This window comes from Crinia signifera, chromosome 2, assembly GCF_055691185.1.
Source record: "Crinia signifera chromosome 2, ASM5569118v1, whole genome shotgun sequence".
NCBI lineage: Eukaryota > Metazoa > Chordata > Amphibia > Anura > Myobatrachidae > Crinia > Crinia signifera.
Genome location: NC_139218.1, coordinates 193,137,230 through 193,154,912, shown reverse-complemented (window position 1 = coordinate 193,154,912; position 17,683 = coordinate 193,137,230).

The following is a 17,683-nucleotide window of genomic DNA, read 5'->3' as shown; positions in this document are numbered from 1 at the left end:
GGTGTGTCTGAAAAAAGTCGGTCAGATAATTGTAGCTGTTATGCCCAGGATAAGACTAGTCCCACTGAGAAGAGTGAAATTTAAATCTCCCCCTTGGCAATGACAGGCAGCAGAGAAGATAATGTGGACTCACCCTCTCTCCCATTGAGCTGCAACAACCAATGAAATTTTTTCAAAACTTTATTGAAACTGGACTAAAGTGACTAAGGTTCCCAACCTGGGGTACTTGTACCTTTGATAAAGCTGCTGTAGAAGCTAAATGCCTCAGTAGTGCTATTGCCCTTTTTGCCACCACCACCATTTTGGATTGTAGTCCGGACCAGCCCAGCAGAGGATCCCATTGTTCCCTTTCAACACCTAGGGACATTACAACTTGTATCAATACCGGATACCATTCCAAACTTCACTACCCATGTACCTGAGGTCATCCATCCCATTGTCCTAAGATCAACTCCAGTGGATGTCGGTTATTTGTGCCATCTTGGGCCGACCACATGGATACCAGGACATTTCAATTACCATCTTATATGGAGCGGTAACTATGCTTTCCTCTTGATAAATCTGGGCATAATAGGAACGGACTCTCCCATTGCTGCTATAGTGCAGAATTGGGTGTTCACTATTAACTGTATTTGCAAATGCAAATTATTCCAATTTTATTCATGTGCTTGTTTTTTATCTAATTCTAAAATTCTTTGTAAAGATCATCCAATTTCTCTAATAAATTATTTTTAGTGCTGCTACTACCGCTCTTCTTCTGTTTTCATCCCAACCTGTGGTACTTGTACCCCTGGGGGTACAATGCAGACCGGTTGGGGGTACTTGAAAATAATATTGGTAATGGCAGAAGTCTTTCATTGTTGTGGAGATAAACCATGTCACCTACGGTTCTGCAGCATCATCAGTGTCTCCTTGTGATTTTTTTCCTGACCAGCAATCCACTGGGAGCTACCTAAGCTGCCCTCAGACATCAGCAATCAACTGCCCTGCACTGACACAGGTGAAGGAAGCAGCATCATTAATCCTACAGCCGTTAGTTGGATCCCCGGAGACAGTACACAGCCAGCAGCCACACACAGGGGGTTCCCATTCCTGACCACACATACCCCTCACTTCCACTCTACTAATAAGTACTGTAGATATTTCAAATGTATAAGGAGGAAATTACTTATTCTAATCAAGGGGTACGGGAGAGAAAAAAGATTGGGAACCACTGCAGTAGATTAAAGCAGTTGGTAAGACATATTTGCCTACTGCCCTACTTGCCTACCCTTTCATAACAGCCAAGAGGGTGTCCATACCCTTGGAAAGGCTTTCCCTGGAGGCAGCCACAGCCTGCTACACCCCCCCCCCCTCCCTTGGCTGCCACAACAGGTGGTCTGAGCGGACCGAATTATGCAATATTTACAGAAACGCACAGAGGGGGGGGGGCGGGGTGGAGCCACAATGTTGTGACTGTGATGTCATGCCCCCCAATGTGCCTACCATGTTGCCCCCTCACAGATGACGGGTCATCAAAGCAGGTACGTATGGCCTATGGCATTGCAAGAACAGGCATCAGCTTATTGTAGGCAGCGAAAAAATAAATAAAATCCCTTTAGTACATACTGGGATGCATTATGTACATGGTTTTTCTCTGCTTTTAGCATTTTCCACCTTTTCTCCAGGTAGTACGCCACCTTTTCTCCAGGTAGTACAGTACATAGACCACATCATCTGGATTCTCAGGGTCTTTTATGAGTGAAACTGGATCATTCTGCATGATGAGTAGGTGCCTTTCTCAAAAGAACTAAAATGAGTGCACTAAACTTTGAAAATGCGAAAACACATGAATTTATGATGATTTACCTCTATTTTGGAAAAATTGCTATAACAGATATTTTATTTGCCAACTACTGGGCATTAATGCAATGGTTCCTAAACCTTTTTTTAAATCACAGTGCCCCTGAATTTTAGAATTATTTTTTACAGCACCCCTAAGATGTTACTTTCTAATTGAGAAATTTAGAAAAAATATAAAATGTACCTGAATTGTGTGAATTTTCCTATTAAATTGTCCATCAATAATTTGAATTGGTCCTGGACCACCAATCCAAGGCACCCTTGCAAGTGTCCCGAGGCATCTCAGGTTGCTGTGGCACATAGGGGTTTATTCTAGTTCATTCTTTCTGACAAAATCCTTCTTAGATGGACAAAACCATGTGCACTGCAGGGGGGCAGATGTAACATGTGCAGATAGAATTAGATTTGGGTGAGTTATTTTGTTTCTGTGCAGGGAAAATACTGACTGCTTTATTTTACACTGCAATATAGATCTCACTTTGAAGAAAAACCCCACCCAAATCTAATTCTCTCTGCACAAGTTACATCTGCCCCACCCGCAGTGCACATGGTTTTGTCCATCTAAGAAGGATTTTGTCAGAAAGAATGAACTAGAATAACCCCCATAGTTTGGGAATCACTGCATTAATGTATCCAAACAGAGGCTGTATCCAAATAGTGGATTTCTCTTCTGTGATCCAGGAAACCCCCTGACCCATACAAACACACTGGGAAACACCGTGTTCTGCAAAAAACAACCAAGCACATTTATTTAAACTGGATAATCTAAATGCAGCTTTCCTGATTTTATAGAAAAATGTACTCTGTCGTTATATAAAATAACAGTGTCAACAATAAACCAATAAGGAAGCATAGAGGAAGGATGATTGGCAGCTTATTGAATTATTCTATTAACAGGTTAAAGGCCCATACATACACAAAGATGTGTCAGTAACGACCCATCGTTAACTACCATCTTTCATTTTCACCCTTGAAGTGAAAATGAACGACCTCAGCATTGCAGGTGATCACTGGTGCACGACGGCTGACAAACGACCACAAACGATGCAGGACCTTTTCTATTGAAAAAACAAAGAATGTTAACGACCATAGCCAAATTGACCTGCATGCATTGACGATGGCTATGGTCTTTAACGACCCACGGGTACGCGCATCGTTGGTAGTCGTCCGTCATTCACAGCATAAACAGTAGACGATGTTAAAAGATTCACCTCCTAAACGACCCTGAACGAAGTCGTTCTGGGTTGTTCAGGAGGTGATTTATAATGGGGTCGTTCATCATCATTAAGAAGACATCGTAGTGTGTGTACGGGCCTTAATTCAATAACTATAATCAACATATATTGTCACAGCCTTTTACACTGGATAAATGGACCAGATGCTAATCTCATAGCTCCTGTGACTGATACACCCCAGCTAACACATTGAGGCACTCCTTTGCATATTTGAGAGCACTGCCATGTGTTTAAAATGTCCAAAGGTAAATAGATAAAATTTCCAGCACTGGCTGAAAGAATATAGACAATGGTTCACAATGAATACATTTATTGACTAGAAATTATAACTGATTAAAAAAAACAACCAATAATGTAGTTTCAATAAAAACTGAAATATAATAATAGTGGTATTACTATGGAGTGGGGACCCCAATAAAGGGGTCCCCACTCCCCCAGGTACCCTGTCCAAGGCTGACCAGCCACGGCGCTCATGGTATGGCTCGGGGACCTTATGTAAAATGTGTCCCTCGGCTGTGGTGTGACACCGCGGGCTGTTGGAGCCCGGTGCTGGTTTCAAAATATGGGGGAACCCCAGATTTTTTGTCCCCCAGATTTTTGGTACCAGGACCGGTCCAAGAGTCCGGGGTTGGTTTCAGAAATACGGGGGACCCCTACGCTTTTTGTCCCCCGTATTTTTGGAACCAGGTCCGGCTCAATGAGCCCTGGGCTGGTTATGCTCAGGAGGGGGGTGCTCTTGACATATTTTTTTTAACACAAATCTGCACATTTCCTCAAATTCGCACATTTTCATGACTAAAAATCGCACATTTTCATGACTAAAAATCTCCCATTATCGCACTTTTTTTTTTTATTTTAAAGACAGCACCATGTCTGTGCCTTTTAGAGAATTTGTATGGATCTAATAAGGCCGGTGGAAAAATCTGGCATCAATACATACTTGTGTTAGTAGATTATGCAACTAGATACCCGAAGGCTATACCACTTTGCAATAGGAAATCTGACACTATTGCAACTGCAGCAGCATATTTAGACAATATTGTCATCTTTAGCTCTGACTGAGAGTCAAACCTACTGTGGGTAGAGGCATTGTTAAGGTTACAATGAGCACACAGGTTTACAGTCAACCTTGAGAAATGTGCCATTTGTATTCTAGACGCATTGAGATTGTCTGAAAAATTCCTAGCTTCACCAGGGTGGTTGAAGATAAAGGGGAAGAAGTATGGCATTGACAGTATAATTCCACACGAGGTAAATGTGGGACAGCAGGATCTCAGGTTTAGAGCAGCAGCAGGACTGATTAGATCCAGTACATGTTTTTTTCTAATATCTAATGAGAATCCTATTTGGGATAATTAACAACTGTGCTCTTAAATATCTGTTCTGGGCAGAGGGTCAATATTCACAATGCCAATTAGTGGCTGGGCAATAGGCTTAGGGTGAGGGGTCTACGCTAGGGATCTCTGGATTGTTGTTACCACTTGTGGAACCTGTGAATTGCCTTCTGTAAAATTTGCTAAAGCTGTGATCTGAATTTCCAAGCTGCAAGAATCTGTATGCGGTCTACCTGCTAAAAATAAAGAAATCTGTTATTTTCCTATCCAACGTACAGTATGTGAACCTGTCATAGTGATTATATCTATACAATATACCAGCTGCCACACCCATAGGCAGCAATGAAGAATTCATTTTCAGAATGTCAATAATAACATCATTAACGCTGACAAACTGTTAAAAATGTTGGCATGTACATAATGGGGACACTAAACCTTACCATAGCATATAACCCTAATTTTTTTTTTTTTTTTTTTTTACAATTGAATGCATCAACATTATCATACAGTATGCTCACATTCTGACTGTGTTGACATTCTAAAATCTGATATTATGGTGTCAACCTTTTTGACTGTTGACATAATGGTTACACCATTTACCAGGAATTGTGCTTATTTCCAACTTTTGTAATACAACATTAAAAGAGGCAGCTCCAACCATTTCACATGACACACATCTATTCTCAAATCTATGTATTGATTAGTCAGCCTGTCTTTGTGCATCAATTATTTACTGTACATATAACCATGTTAATTTTTATGGATTTAGACTACAATTTTAGAGCAATGTCTTTGCGGATAGCTGAGCAAACATGTTTAACTAAATCACTTATACTATATTCTCACAGACATTCTTCAATGTCAATCGAAATAAGGCCATACGATGAGTATTGTTTTATTCCATTCTGTCAAAGTCGCATTATACGACTGAATAAACCAGCTCAGCTAAAGCCAAATGGCACAAATCACCCAAAGATATCTGCTGAGTTAATATAACTAACATTTCTATTTTCACGCCCTAGTGGATGGTAGGGCATGAAATACCGCCTGTCGGCACATGACGGCTCAAAAAACAGTGAAAAACCCATGTCGACCTTATGACCAGTCGACCTTCCTCAAGTCGACCTTTATGCAAATTCGACCTTAAGTCATGTCAACCTTGGCCCATGTTGACCTTAAGTCAGGTCGACCTTCCTGCCAGTCGACCTAGTGGGGTCGACCTAATGACTGTAGACCTAAGTTCATTCTAATAGATGACCGCATCCCCTTTATAACCATTAGAATAGTGATGTAACATACAAGCACTGTATACATGTTGTGTGAACAGTTAATGTTAGCTACACTTAGCCTTCATAGCTGATAAATGGAAAAAAAGTCTTAACATTATCAAAGGGTGTCCTTTGACTTTTGTGAGGAGAACCAACTCTGCTACAACTTATTTGACTTCATTACATACACATGTAGAGGAGCAGAATTGTATGACTCTAGGAAAATTATAAATCCGTGAACTGCTCCCATATGCGCAGAATTTGACAGCAGATAAAGTCAGTTTGGCTCATCTCATTTTCATGTACCATTAAGTCTACCCCATTTTTTTAACCACTCCTATTAAATCCTTTGTAAGGCTTTTCATATGTTTTGGTTTTGCGTACTAATTCTTCCTCAATTTTGGTTTTGACAAAAAGTTTTGTCCTTTTGTACACTATTTTATACAACTTTATGTATGTATGCATATATATATATATATATATATATATATATATATATATATATATATATATATATATATATAAGACCAAAAAGACACACTCTCCAGACTGTTTGATGCAAAATAAAAAGCTGTGTATTTGTATTCACATAGACATCAAATGTAAAAAGAAGGGTAGTCAACGTTAGCGTTTCAGTCCATAAAGGACCTTCCTCAGGAGTTAGGCAACAAGGGCATCCATTTGGGGTGAAGCACAGCGTGGACCACACAGCAGGTTGCTTCACCCCAAATGGATGCCCTTGTTGCCTAACTCCTGAGGAAGGTCCTTTATGGACTGAAACGCTAACGTTGAGTACCCTTCTTTATACTATGATGTCTATGTGAATACAAATACACAGCTTTTTATTTTGCATCAAACAGTCTGGAGAGTGTGTCTTTTTGGTCTTTATATACATGGACTTTGTTTCTTGTAAGGAAAGTTCTGGACGTCACCCCAGCGGTTGAATATTTTTTGTATGGAGTGCGATCTTATTGCATATATATATATATATATATATATATATATATATATATATATATATATACTGTTTTTTTGCATAATATTTTCCTATTTTCTCATAAGAAGAAGTATGCATACCGAATTACATCACAGGAATTTTAAAAACACCGTCTTGACAAATATCCCAATAAATATCATTACATATCCAAATACAATAAAAATCAATATAGCCTACTCATTTATTTCTTTATTTACAGTTTCTTATATAGCGCAGCAGATTCCACGGTGATTTACAATTGTAGACAGTGATAAAACAAACTAGGTAACAGCAGACAAACTTGAAGGTAGGAGAGCCCTGCTGCAAGCTTACAATCTATAGGGACATAGGAGGGAACACAAGGACAGGCAACAGTAATAGCATAGCAGACCCACCAAGTTGCAGGTCCAGAAGGGATGCTATATAATACATAAATGCCTCAGAGGGTTATGCGTGTGGTACTTAAATATGATAGGCTTGCCTGAAGAGTTTTCAGGGAACACTTGAAAGTTTGGAGGCTTGAGGAGAGTCTTATTGTGCGTGGGCATTCCATAGGGTGGGAGCAGTCCAATGAAAGTCCTGAATGGGAGCTGGTGATCCGTGCAGAAGATAGACGCAGATTTTGAACAGAGCGGAGCGGTAGAGATTGGAGATATTTTGTGATAAGTAAAGAGATGTATATGCTGGTGCGATATGGTTAATAGCTTTAGATGCGAATAGAAGTATTTTATATTGAATACGGTAAAATACAGGCAACCAATGGAGGGATTGGCAGAGCGGATCAGCAGATGATGAGCATCTTGCTAAGAAGATCAGCCTAGCAGCAGCATTTAGAATGGATTGCAGTGGCGAGAGTCTGTTCTTGGGAAGACCAGTTAGAAGACTATTGATGACCCCTAGGCAACGAGCTAGTGTTGTATGGTAGATTGTTGAGTTGTCAACAATTATGGATATATCATGATGGTAACTGTTGTGCCTTGAAAAAATGCTGATATTCTAGGTTGCCATGGTCAAGAAAGTTTATGAACCACTGGCCTAAGGTGTGAATGGGGTTTCATGGGGGAAAAGGGGTGTACAGTAAGTGATGGCATGATGATGCAACTGTAGACTATGCAGATTTTAGAATTTGTATAGCCTGGGACAAGTGTTTACTGTTGATGGTGACTAGTAGTAAAATAAATGAATGGATAGAGGCAGGTGCACCACAAGACACACACAGCGCTGTATTCAGACAAATATACACGTTTTCAATGCACACAATGCAATGAGTTGAAAACTTGATTAGGTCAATACTTATTGTATTTGGAGCGGTTCAACTTTGGAAAGAGGGTTGCAGCACCTGCAGTTCAAGGAAGTTCTGCCACACCCATAGTACAGCCCTGACCTTGCGGCCTGCGACAACGGGTTTAACCGACTCATCAAGCGTTGGTGTACATGCGTGGAAAGGGATGGGGACTAAATTGAAAAGTGAATAGTGTATTACATAGAGGATAAACTGAGTTATCATGTACAAAAAAAAAGTGTTCAAATGCCTTCAGAAATAAAAAACTTATAGCCATGGAGGCATTACTTTTCATCAATCCAGCCTCGTATAATTATTCAGATTGTTATTGGTTTTTCTCATGCATTGAACATGTGTTCTGTAGTTTAGCCACCAATGCTTGCATAATGTACATTTTACAGAATAATGGCAAAACAAAATGCTCTTTGAAAGTTTTCTAAGTGAAAGTCCATACATTTATATACAATGCAAATCTGAATTTCTCTCAATTGATGTTTGTAAGTGGTTGTAAACCTTTCCCTACAAGCAATCAGGAAATCCCTACAGGGATAGTGCTCTGAAGATGATTCATGATTTTCAGTTGCATCTAAAATAGATTAACAAATAAATATCTAAAACTTGCTGATTATAGGCTGGAAAAGGAAGCCATTATGTGGTTTGGAAAAGGCTATTAATAGGATAATGTTTCCTTTGGGGTCAGTTGACTTCTATAGCTCAGACTAAACACTTGTAATCTTTTATGTTCTTACAGTAAATTGTAAAATAAAATCAATTATTATTTTATTATAGGTTGTCTATTGAATGATTGCTTCATAATGTATTGACAATAGACCTAGTTATTCCTTTAATAAAGGGATTATATTAACAATTACTGTAATACTTGTCTAAGCTGCGAGAGGCCCCGAAAGAGTAGGCAGCTCCCACTTTCTGCCCGATTCCTAGTGAACTGTGCTGGAGATACGGGGAAGAGGTGTGGCCACCCCCTTACCGCAAACCTGCAAATTGCAGGTGTCTCCATTTGCTGGGGTAGGGCCTAAAAATTAGAAAATTCAGCCCAGCCCCCTGAAATACCCTGCATTGTCTCATTTCTGGGCTTACAGTGTAGGCAAGTATGACTAATACACACATACAGGGATAGGACGTGCAACCATTTGACTCCTCTCTCAGAGCCACATGGCAATAAAGTGCATGCTATGTCTACTAACCACGGCTGTGGCTATTACTAAGGGGTAATTTTCCATAGGGAACAATGTACAGTACTTTGTTTAAAGTGTAGCCCACAGGCTACAGCAACCAATGCCATATGAAGATGACATCAGTGCAGTCCATGGCAGGGGTCCTCAAACTACTTTGCTATGGGACCCCATCAGACATAAATGGACACCAGCAAGTTACTGCAGAAGGTCATCACATGTGCAGTCAGCATATGGAGCATTGTGGATGGCAGCATTGTGGAGACACAACATGATGTGAGGAGGCTAAAATAACAGATCTTTCAGACTCCTTGGGCGAAATGTAATAGGGTGTGATTTTTGGACATGTGCGATTTTGGGTCACATTTGGGCACATTTAATAGGTTGAAAATCGCGGTAAAAAATCACACTTTTTACCGCGAAATCGCACTTTTAGAAGTGCGATTTTTAGTCACATTTCAATTCGCATCCAGATGTTTTCCCATTATAAAGTATACAACTCGCAAATGTAATAGGGTGTGATTTTTGGACATGTGCGATTTTGGGTCAAAAACGGCCGAAATCGCACATTTTCCGAAAATCGCACATTTAATAGGTTGAAAATCGCAGTAAAAAATCGCACTTTTTACAGCGAAATCGCACTTTTAGAAGTGCGATTTTTGGTACTTGTTTCCTATCTGGGCGCCCACTAAGTTAATTGCGCACCATGCTATTCTCCGTAGAGAAATCGGATCGCATCGCATCGTACACATACACGATATTGAACGATGCGATGCGATCCGATTCGATTTCCCATAGGAAACAATGTTAAATGGCTCAATTTAGCCAAATTATCATAGGAACAATAGTAAATGGGCCAAAAACACCCCTGAACATTGAAATGTCCCCCCAAAAGTAGTTGACGCCACCCCGCCATCAACGTGAACCCGAAGCGTGGCGAGCGCAGCGAGCCCGCGAGGGGCGGCGGTACGCGTCCTCCGACCTTTTCATGCCCTACTATCCACGTCGGCGTGGAGTGAGAATAGAATAGTGTGGCGAGCGCAGCGAGCCACCGAGCCCGAAGCGTGGCGAGCGCAGCGAGCCCCGCGAGGGGACGCGGATACCTTCACAGTTATACGCGTCCCCTCGCGGGCTTCCCAGGTGTCCATGGCGACGCAAACACCTGGGAAGCCCGCGAAGGGACGCGTTTACCTGTGAAGGTATCCGCGTCCCCTCGCGGGGCTCGCTGCGCTCGCCACGCTTCGGGCTCGGTGGCTCGCTGCGCTCGCCACACTATTCTATTCTCACTCCACGCCGACGTGGATAGTAGGGCATGAAAAGGTCGGAGGACGCGTACCGCCGCCCCTCGCGGGCTCGCTGCGCTCGCCACGCTTCGGGTTCACGTTGATGGCGGGGTGGCGTCAACTACTTTTGGGGGGACATTTCAATGTTCAGGGGTGTTTTTGGCCCATTTACTATTGTTCCTATGAGAATTTGGCTAAATTGAGCCATTTCACATTGTTTCCTATGGGAAATCGAATCGGATCGCATCGCATCGCATCGTTCAATATCGTGTATGTGTACGATGCGATGCGATCCGATTTCATTACGGTGCCGTACGTAGAAAACCTGGGCGCCCAGATAGGAAACAAGTACCCGATTTTTAGTCACATTTCAATTCGCATCCAGATGTTTTCCCATTATAAAGTATACAACTCGCAAATGTAATAGGGTGTGATTTTTGGTAAATGTTACCAAAAATCGCAAAAAAAATAGACCAGGTTCTGACAGGCGAATTTGACAGAACCATGCACAGATCATTGAGATCTGTGCATGGTCCTGTTAATAAAAATGTGTAAAAGTGTTTTTATAAAAAAAAAACGGCGTAGGGTCCCCCCTCCTAAGCATAACCAGCCCCGGGCTCATTGAGCCGGACCTGGTTCCAAAAATACGGGGGGACAAAAAGCATAGGGGTCCCCCGTATTTCTGAAACCAGCCCCGGACTCTTGGACCGGTCCTGGTTCCAAAAATACGGGGGACAAAAAATCTGGGGGTCCCCCGTATTTTGAAACCAGCACCGGGCTCCAACAGCCCGCGGTGTCATGCCACAGCCGGGGGACACTTTTTATACAAGGTCCCCCGGCCAAAACATGAGCACCGTGGCTGGTCAGCCTTGGGCGGGGTACCAGGAGGAGTGGGGACCCCCCCAATAAAGGGGTCCCCCCCCCAGGCTTCACCCGTCCAGGGCTGAAGCCCGGGGCTGTCACCGGCGTCCCTGGCCAGTGGACACCGGCCTAATAGGGTTAAATCCATCATACGTTACATTGCTTTATACCGGAGAACTACAAGTGCCAGCAGACCTCCCCCGCATGCTGGGACTTGGAGAACCACAAGTCCTAGCATGCGGGGCATTAATGGGCCCGCTGGGACTTGCAGTCCACCTGTAAAAAGAATGTTTATAAAAAACACACACACAGAGAAGTAAAAGTTTATTACACACACACACCTCACTTTTACACCAGCGTTACTTACCATTCCTGGATCCAGCGCTGGTCTGGCTGCTTTACAGCCGGCTCCCCCCGCACTGACAGGCAGCGGGGAGAACCGGCTTTCTCCGTTGCCTCTAACAGCTTCTGTAGCGCTGTCCGAGTGCTACAGAGGCTGAGAGCGCGATTGGCTGAGCTATGCGTCTCCATGGAGACGCTTAGCTCAGCCAATCAGGACTGAGCTATGCGTCTCCATGGAGACGTATAGGCCAATCGCGCTCTCAGCCTCTGTAGCGCTGGAACAGCGCTACAGAAGCTGTTAGAGGCAACGGAGAAAGCCGGTTCTCCCCGCTGCCTGTCAGTGCGGGGGGAGCCGGCTATGAAGCAGCCAGACCAGCGCTGGATCCAGGAATGGTAAGTAACGCTGGTGTAAAAGTGAGGTGTGTGTGTGTAATAAACTTTTACTTCTCTGTGTGTGTGTTTTTTATAAACATTCTTTTTACAGGTGGACTACAAGTCCCAGCGGGCCCATTAATGCCCCGCATGCTGGGACTTGTGGTTCTCCAAGTCCCAGCATGCGGGGGAGGTCTGCTGGCACTTGTAGTTCTCCGGTATAAAGCAATGTAACGTATGATGGATTTAACCCTATCAGGCCGGCGTCCACTGGCCACGGACGCCGGTGACAGCCCCGGGCTTCAGCCCTGGACGGGTGAAGCCTGGGGGGGGGGACCCCTTTATTGGGGGGGTCCCCACTCCTCCAGGTACCCCGTCCAAGGCTGACCAGCCACGGTGCTCATGTTTTGGCCGGGGGACCTTGTATAAAAAGTGTCCCCGGCTGTGGCATGACACCGCGGGCTGTTGGAGCCCAGTGCTGGTTTCAAAATACGGGGGACCCCCAGATTTTTTGTCCCCCGTATTTTTGGAACCAGGACCGGTCCAAGAGTCCGGGGCTGGTTTCAGAAATACGGGGGACCCCTATGCTTTTTGTCCCCCCGTATTTTTGGAACCAGGTCCGGCTCAATGAGCCCGGGGCTGGTTATGCTTAGGAGGGGGGACCCCACGCCGTTTTTTTTACAACTTTTTTTTTTTTGCACAAAATCACATTTATGAAAATGCACACATTTTCATGACTGAAAATGCGCACATTTTCATGACTAAAAATCGCCCGAAATCGCGGCAAATCACATTTTTTGCCGCTAATTCGCATCTCATTACATATGCGAATTCGCGGCAAAAAACGCGATTTTTAAAGGTGCGATTTCTGGCGAGTTTGGAACTCGTCCAAAAATCACACCCTATAACATTTCGCCCCTTGAATCATTGACTGAGATTTGAAAAGTCATCAGCCTGATGGTCAGCAACATGGGGTCACGACCCCATGATGAGAAGGTTGGGACCCACTTTGGGGTCTGGACCCAAAACTTGAGAACCACTGGTCTATGGGCTCAAGTTTTGTGTGATGTAACAGACAGATAAGTTGTTAAATACAGACATGTCACAACCATTTTGTGGAGTGTTGCAGCTATATGGACTTGTGAAAATTGTATAAATTACCCTATCAGTTCCATGTCATAGACTAAAGCAGGCCATTCACTGACTTTTCATAATCATGCTGACAATCTGATCATGTTAATAGTCAGGTTACAGACATGTCCTACAGTAAAAATGATACATATTGCATACCATCTAACTGCCCTGATTTTCCCAGGACACTCACGATTTTTTGGGACAGTCCCGCATGCATATCTGTGGGTAGCAGTGTCCTGCGGTGGGAAGTTGGAAACCCCCTGTCACTCGCTGCTTTGTCTAGCTTAGCAGAGCAGTGGTAAATAGATGCTATGTACATAATCTATTCACAGACGAGAGAGGGACAAGGGTGCTGGCCATGCCCCCAACAGTAATGAAAAATAAGGGCATGGCTAGTGGCCATGGTATACCGGCAAGTCTACGTTCCGTTCAGCAGGGGCCACACCCAATTTTGGGAGCGTGTGGCATTGCAGGAGTCCCGATTCCTGTGTTTAAAAGGTTGGGAGGTATGCTTATTGTACATTAGTATAAAGCTGCTTACACGATATGCGATAAAGGCAGCTAACAATATCTTAAACCATTTCCCATGAATTACCTAGAGCTACAGGAAGAACTATATAGTGCATTCACACAACGTTTAGAAAGGCAAAGATAAAAATAAAGAGTTTTCTTTGCCACTGAATGTTGTTGTCTTATGAAAAATGTATCTTTATCGTTCATACACACTGAACAATATGCACCTACTCATAAATACATAGGTCAAATTGGAATGCATGTACAGACAGGGGCGCCGATTTATATTTCTTTCACAAAATCCACCCCCCCCCCCACAGAGAACAACCCCCCCCCCCCCACACACTACCAACCAATCCCCACACACTCCCCCCCCCCCCCCCGTGGACTCACCAGTCGGGGAACCTGGATCCAGCGAGGTCCCAGCAGCGGATATGCTGTCAGCAGCAGGGTCCCTGCGGAAGATGGGAACTAGCAGCGGTATTAATACTGCTGCTAGTTCCCATCCACCGCAGGGACCCTGCTGCTGACGGCATATCCGCTGCTGGGACCCCGCTGCCGTGGCCCGTGCCGTGGGTGCTCCACACTTTCGGTTTTGGCGCCTATGTGTACAGATGAGATAGTGGGTAGAGAATGACCCATAGGGGCATGCACATCATCGTTCTTACACACTGATATGCACGATAATATTGTTAACAATATTGTTATTGTGCATATCGTCTGCCTTTATCGCATATAGTGTACGGGGCTTTAGATATATATTTGATCTTATACAAGTATTGTAGGGGCTAATGCAGAACTGAAGTATAGGCACATAGCATATTTTGTGTGTTATCGCATTGTGCATGTTCTATAACAAATCATATACAACTATCATAGGCGTGCGCAGCACATTTCATTAGGGGGTGCACATTTCATTAGGGGGTGTCTTACACGCCCATTGGGTGTGTCTAACACCACCAATCAGACGTGTCTACCATCAGCTATTCGCACTCGCTACAATATAAAACGTCTCTCAGCCGCACCATAATCTTCTGCCTAGTTCAGTTTTAATCTTCTAATTACTCTGTGTAACAGTACATGCAAATAAAGTCATAAACATATATGATGACACAGGTATGTAGTGATATGACAATGGTCTATTACAATTAACAATGCAAAACACATATACTTGATTGATGGGCACTTGTTTTAATGGAATACCAGTTCTAAAAAGCAAAAGTATATAATGGTGGGCACAGCATTAGGGGGTGCCTGTGCACCCCTAACACTCTATGTGCGCACACCTATGACAACTATAAGAAATACAATGCCATACCATCTCAGTCTAAAGATGGTATCAAAAGGTATTCTCACGTAGGATCATAGATGGACTTACAATGCATTGTGGGTTATGCACACATCTAACTATGCTGGTTGTCTGATAGATCTTTTATACCAGGTATAGGGATGGTACACATGCAGACATAAGGAAGTCTATCTTTGAAGGGTCTTTGAAGGGTCGTGCAGATGCTATGGGGGAGTTGTGATGTCTATGGGTGCTGTGCTAAATACTGCAGTATACAGAAAGAGGCCATTTGTAGAGCTAGCACCCCAAGACGACCCACTTGGCACACTGATTGCCCAGAAAGGGATGCGTGAGAGTCTCACACACTGAGTGGCCTTCGGGCTTCGTTTAATTTTTTAATGTGGCCCACACTGTCTTAAAGGTTGGAGATCCCTGCTATAGAACCACCAAAACATCCTAAGAATCGGTCTGACTGTACATACATGAAGAGAAAGAATAGACAGCGCTACATGACCTTATTTCACACACGCATACAGCTGCAGGGCATTCAGTGCTGAGGAAACAGGATGAATGATATTGGATGCCTATTTGCAAATTGGCACTCAGAAACAAATTCAGCTATGTTTGAAAAATGACAGTTAGGAGTTGGTTGGCTGGTCTGTTATCACCTAACACTTTATCGCCACTATATCTCTTATTCATGCTTAATACATCTGCCCCAATGATTTTAACCATCCCAACGTCATGTCTGTAGCAGTTTATTGATGAGAAAAAAAACTTTTTCTGATATCAAACATTTTCAAAAACCATCTAGCACATTCTTATATATTTTGTTTATCAATGAATTATCTTGAACACAGCGATATCATTATCTGACACACAACAACTCTGATCTGTCAAGTAAAAACACTTTTCATAATTGGAAAATATTAATTACAGGGAACCTCTTTATATTTTCCAAGGATGGGTCCCGAAACTCTTTTGCTTCTCCCCTGTCTTTACAGAATGGACATTGTATATTATTAAGTTATATTTATTTTATTCTTAGTACACACATATATATATATATTTGTGTGTGTGTGTGTTTGTGTGTGTGGTGCACTAAGTGCTACAACCTTCAATTGTGATACTAATTAGATTAACATAATGTCTGCAATATGCATGATTGGGTTGTCAGGGCAGAAAAGGGAGGGGTCTTCCTCTCTTTCCTGAAGGTTTATGCCCGCCCTCCCTCCCTTGTGTTATTATGGTTGGGTGGGTGTTTATTTGCGTTGGCTGATAGGTGGGAAAGAACGGCAGGTTAATAGAATTAGTTCTTGTTCAAATGACGATGCTACGTATATGTTTGCTTTTCGGTGCACTCGCCCATCATTGGCTTAGGCCTTTGCTCGTTCACCCGCTCGGGGGCAGCGACCCCACCCGGATGGGTGGGTAGTCAATGCAGTAGGTCGAGCGGATACCGCTTGTTAGGGTAGGCTTGATTACGTATGCAGATTGTGTGGGTGGAGCTTAGTTAATTAGCCATTCTTTCTGGGCCACCATTAATTAATTATTAATAAATGAATCTAGCTTAAAAGCGCTAAAATAAATCAACTAACATATTCTGCCAAACCTAAGTCTCTGAGTCTTTATTTCAGGTTTAGTTTGTAAGTTTTTAAATGTGATGTACAGTATATACATGCTAGAGGTCACACACATCAGATGCTAGGATGTTTAATGTGCCATAAATGGTGCCTCATATAGTGATATAACATACACAATTTAAACAAAACACTCCAAGATAATACAAGTGGCAGCAGGAAATCTCGAAGCACTACGTTTTTCCGACATAGCCAGTTTAGATATGCAACAGTAGTAGACACCTGCGCCTTCAGTTTAAATAGTTCATATAACGTGAATATATTTAACAGGTATAGTAATATAGAATACATACAAAAAATGGTCAGGAATTGCGCTAGGAATGGTTTACCAACCAGCTGCACCTCTGGAGCGACTCTTCTGTTAGTGAGAGACAAAAGTAGAATACACAAAAAGGGGGGGTGTCCAGAGTGCGCTCAAGAGATACCACTTAGCCACAGAGCTAGACTAAAAGTCCAAATAAATGTGATCCTGGGGTCACTTGTATTCAAACGGAATGTTCATAAACTTCATAAATGAAACCGAAGACCTCGAGTGTAAAAACAATTCTTTTATTGGAAGCCCAACGCGTTTCGTCTACACGACTTCATCAGGGGCAAGGCAAAGCCTAATACAGGCCGGAAATCCGGAGCGTAATGATAGTATTGGACAATTTTTCCTTTTATACGTATAGTCAGTTAAAATCCGAATAGGTAGATGATAACAATAACCAAGGATGACAATCCAAGACAGGTATTTCACAAGACACTTCCTTCAAAGGTCAATATAGAAAAAGCTGTGTGTAGCCCAGTATATGAGATCCAGAGATTAAGAGAAGAAAACCTACAGGTTTGGAGGTCGGACTTTCCGTTCTCTCAATAAGTTAAAAATAGTGGTAAAATCCGCAATGGAGCAGTGTAGATGCTTACTCCACTGTAGCTAGAGTGGAGTAAGCATCTACACTGCTCCATTGCGGATTTTACCACTATTTTTAACTTATTGAGAGAACGGAAAGTCCGACCTCCAAACCTGTAGGTTTTCTTCTCTTAATCTCTGGATCTCATATACTGGGCTACACACAGCTTTTTCTATATTGACCTTTGAAGGAAGTGTCTTGTGAAATACCTGTCTTGGATTGTCATC